Source organism: Dermacentor andersoni, chromosome 5, assembly GCF_023375885.2.
Source record: "Dermacentor andersoni chromosome 5, qqDerAnde1_hic_scaffold, whole genome shotgun sequence".
Lineage (NCBI taxonomy): Eukaryota > Metazoa > Arthropoda > Arachnida > Ixodida > Ixodidae > Dermacentor > Dermacentor andersoni.
In genome coordinates this window covers 204,220,945-204,225,406 of record NC_092818.1, presented here as the reverse complement: position 1 = coordinate 204,225,406, position 4,462 = coordinate 204,220,945, and the positions used below count along the sequence as shown (strand labels likewise).

Sequence of the window (4,462 nt, the reverse complement as noted above, 5' to 3'; positions counted from 1 at the left end):
GCACTTGGCGTTACAGGTGGGTGGTTCAACGAGTTGATGCTCCACGCCGCATCGCGGGCAGCGGTTGCTCTTGGGGTGCGGACACACGTCCACTCTGTGCCCTGCCCTCCAGCAGTTGTGGCATGCCTTTGGCCACTTTGGCCTTGAAATGGTGGCAGGCATATAGAGTCACATAGACGTTCAGCTGCTTCGGGAACGCTTGCACATTGATGAAGGTGATTAAGATAGACTTGGTTTTGCCCAGAGGTCTTGCGTCAGTGATCGTGTACTGGGAGCTCTTATTCATAGCGACCAAATCTTGGATGATGTCTTCTGGATTTTGATTGTATAGCGCATTGTATATGATGCCACGTACCGCATCGTCAGGGCGGCCACGTAAGCGCGGAGCGGATATTGCACGGTGTCTAGTATCAAAGAGTCCACAGCCACATACCTCTTCGCTCGGTCCTCCGCAGGGGTACTAATCGTGAACGATTTGTTGAATGGGTTCAGGCGCAGTTTGTCCTGCTGCCGGGCGGTGTTATAGTCAATGCGGGCTATCGCGCACACGAGTGGGAGAAGCACTCCGCCGTTGCACTGTCGCACGCACAGTCCGCCACCGGGTCGGAATATGACCTTGAGGTCCGTTTTGGGTAGCTTGGGTAGAGGAGCGTGCCTTTTTGGCTTGCCGGAAGTCAGCGGAGCCGTCGGGGGGGGGGGCGGGGGGGTTGAACTAGAAGAACTGCCGGTAGTACCGGCCGATGGCGCCGGGAGCGGTCTCGGCGCCAGGTGTTGGAGCTTGGGGTAGGCAGTCTTCCGGGCTTCAAAGGCCCTCTGCCACCTTGGATCACTTGCGAACTCTTCTGGTGCGATATTTTCTGCGTTGACACAGTAAGCCATCTCCAAGGACGGCTCCATGGCGCTGAGCGGCTTCGGAACAGACGCCGGTAGGCCAAGACCTAACCGGCTGTCGTGGCGAGACGCTCGTTGCGTTAGGCTTAAAGGAGGCCTATAGCGCGGCGGCCGCCGCGTCAGATAGAAAAACGCTTCTCGCGCACAAGGTCCGGTCGGAAAGTTCCGAAGAAAGGTGAAGACGGGTGCCGGGCACCTGCACTGACCTTTGGGGACCAGTTTCAGGCCATTTACGGTGAAATATCCGCCATCTCGGTGAAAAATTCTCGGAGCCGATGCAAGGTGCGTCCGCTCTGCTCCGCCGCTGGTGGCGTTCCCCCTATTTTTGGAGCGCGCCACATTTTACGCACCCATCTCTCAAAGCACCGAGGCAGCAATGAAGGCGTTTAGCGGCGCTTGTTAAGCCAGTCGTTGCTGCGGCAAAAGATAGCAACGGGAGACGCTGCAGCTCAGCGTTAGGCGCACAAAACACGCTATTGTATGTAGATGACCTTGGCATCCAGTTTCACCGTGACGTTTCACCAGACACAGGGTTCGTACACAATATTTGGCTGAAAATTCAAGGACATTTCAAGTACTTCAAGGATGCAAAAAGGCAGAATTCAAGGAGTACTAAGGTAATTTTATTTCCTCACATGACTTAAGAAAGGAGCCCTATTTTCGCATTAATTTCTCTTTCGAGAACTGGTATCTCCACTTCCTTTTCTTTGGCTGTTCAACGGAAACTGTTGGCCTTTACAATACAAGTCAGGTCATTTTTTGCTTCGGCGTGTTGCGAAAAGCGATCCGCTGACTCCTAAGAGTTTTTTGGAGCTTTGTCTTCTTCTCTTGCATGCTCTGTAGCTCTAGCTCGAGTTCGAGTTCTCGAGAAGCAAGCTGTGCTACAGCTTGCTTCTTCTGTTCGTTCAGGTATAACGCATACCTATGCCTGGCTTGGCGCACTGATGACTTCAGTTCTTTCGACAGCGGAACGTTAAGCAGGCCACCGTGGCTTTTCACGGCCTCGCAGATAACTCGTAGTGAGATATACGAGAGCTCTGCCATATTTTCGACCGCGATCTGCTTGTTTACACTGAAACCTCTTTCTACTGAAGCCTGCCCATGGCTAAGCAAGAGAAGGACCTTCAGTACTTCCCATAACATCGAGAACGCCGGGTCATGCTTCGAAAGGCGCACGAAAAGAACGTCAAGGCTTTCCTGGCCTCTTTCATAGTGTTGCAGTTCATGCCGTTTTTCTTGGCAGAACTGAATGTACTGTGCACACATAATATCGCTCTTGTGCCAAGAAAGAAGCTTGCTGTCAATTAAACAGTTAAGAACAACTTTCAGTTTCCAAAGGCACATTTCTGTCTTTGACATCTCTCTGGGGTCGAAACATGACAACCCTGGAACCAGAGGGTACCTAATAGGACTTCTCTCCATGATTTTCAGGATCATGTTCACAATGAACTTCCGACACTCACCCCTAAATTCAAAAACACACTTGGTACTCGCTTTTCCGCTTTTTAAGATTTTCTCAGCCACCCGTCCAACGTCCACCTTCTCAAGTGACGTGTAATTGGCAGCATCATGAACATCAATTCGCAGCAGTTTCGTGATGCTCGTGGCTTCTGTCAATACCGAGCGCTTCACGAACCTTGCAAGGAGGCTCCTCAAGAACGTTTCAAGCTCTTTCGCTAAAAAAAATGCCTTTGGAGAATCAATCTGAAAAACTGTCAAGGAAGACTGCACAACCATTGCAACATTTAGGGAAAAGTTAAGTTTCGCAAGTGCAAGCTGGTCTTTTAGAAAAGCACTGACGTTCTCATACGCTCTACATTTCGGCAAGGGTAGCCTATGGTCGCTCATTGCTTCGGTGTAGTGCCTCAAACGCTCCCACATAGCCAGGGCTCTCTCCAGTACTGGCACGTTTTCAACCCAACGGCGGGGTACGAAGGGAGGTGGAAACAGCTTGCTCCTTATTTCTTCAACAAAATCTTCACGGCGGGCCGGTGCATCATGGAAGAGTGAGAATAAGCTCGACAGAAAGGTGTCAACTGGCCAGCTTGTCGCATGCATGCCTGCTTTGTAAGCATTATGTACTGTGTGCAAACCACATGAACCAATATCCAAGCACTGAACTTGAAAGTCATTCTTCATGTGCTGCTGCAACTTGTTGAAAAGACTCCAGCTGACATTCGGGCCGTCCATCGAGAGCTGCACAATCCTGCTCAGGGGAAAGGACACGAGTGTTTTCGGTCAACTTCTGCATAAGGTCGTCCGCTGTGCTGTGACCCGTGAATACCGAAGTCAGGTATGTGGTTGTCACCTCACAGTTGTTCCACAATCTGACGTGAACATCAAGTTGTTTTCTTTGCAGGTATTCATTCAAAGTTTCCTCAAAAAGCACAATAAAATTTTCAGACTTCTCCATCATTTGTTGTACCTGCGAAGTGAAAAATTGGCGCAGACCGTGGCACGCGACGTACGCGCATTTTTTCTCAGAGCAAGTGAAGCTTCTCGCGACCTCGCTATCCGGAAACATCTTTTGGAATAGCTGGGAAATGGATCCACTGGAGCTGTAGGAGTAGTGTGACGACACAATTTTCATCGTCCACAAAATCTCGGCTTCGATCACGGAATCATGCTTTCTGCAGTCTTCGTCAAGTGTCGTAGCCCGAGAGGAAGTTGCCGTGGTTTCACGCTTACGAGCAGCCGCGGACGTCAGATTTGCCGCTTGCACAAAACTTGCGACGGATGAGCAGCAACTCATCTGCTGCAGTTTTGGATCGGTGCTTCGCGCTTTTCTGGTGGCTCTTCAAGGCAGATTCCCCCATAGTTGCAATTTCGACCGTCTTCTGACATATTGCGCACTTTGCTCGATAAGGATCGCTTGGTTCCGGTCTCACCCAGTGACGATAGACCGTATGTTGCAGCCACGCAGGCTGAAACTTGCACTTCCCGCGTGGTATCTTGTCAAAGCAAACACACAACGCAAACGCGAACTTCACTGAAATGGCGTGCACGAGGCCGACAGACGGTTCAACTACAGTGCCTAAAAGAGCACTTACTAGTCCGCCGAGCGCGGGTGTCGCGGTAGCGCCTAGTGATGCCTGCCGCCGCCGGCCGCTTGGTGCGCTGCTCTACGAGACTGTGCCGGACCATGCTGAGGCATGGGCGGACTTCAGGCAAGACACGACGCGAGCCTCCCCATTTGCCCGGCGATCTGCCTCTTTTATGTTCTTGTCCCAATCGCGATACATTCGGGGTCTGCGGACGCGCTGGATTATGAGAGGAGCCGTTTCTTTCCACGTCTCTGTCAGGGAAATCGCGGTTTCGCGACCTGTTTAAAGTTTCTTTAGAAAGACGAGCGCACACATAGACGCAAAACACCCACTCACAAGAAGAAAAGACTGCAACGAAAGCGGCAGTAAGGCGCGATCTGAACTACGCATTGCAATCAACGTATCGCAAACGAACGCGAGTCGAACGCCCCATGGTTTAGCAGCATAGCATGGTGCCGACAGGCATCGCCGTCTGGTGGCCCGCGGCGGCCGGCATCACTGCCCGTGCCACCGTCGCGCGTTGCAGA

General features: G+C 51.7%; 1 pseudogene; it reads right to left on the bottom strand.

The window, feature by feature from the left end:
• Positions 1-1,531: 1,531 nt before the first annotated feature.
• Positions 1,532-4,035, bottom strand: LOC140218601 (uncharacterized; annotated as a pseudogene).
• Between the last annotated feature and the right edge of the window lie 427 nt (positions 4,036-4,462).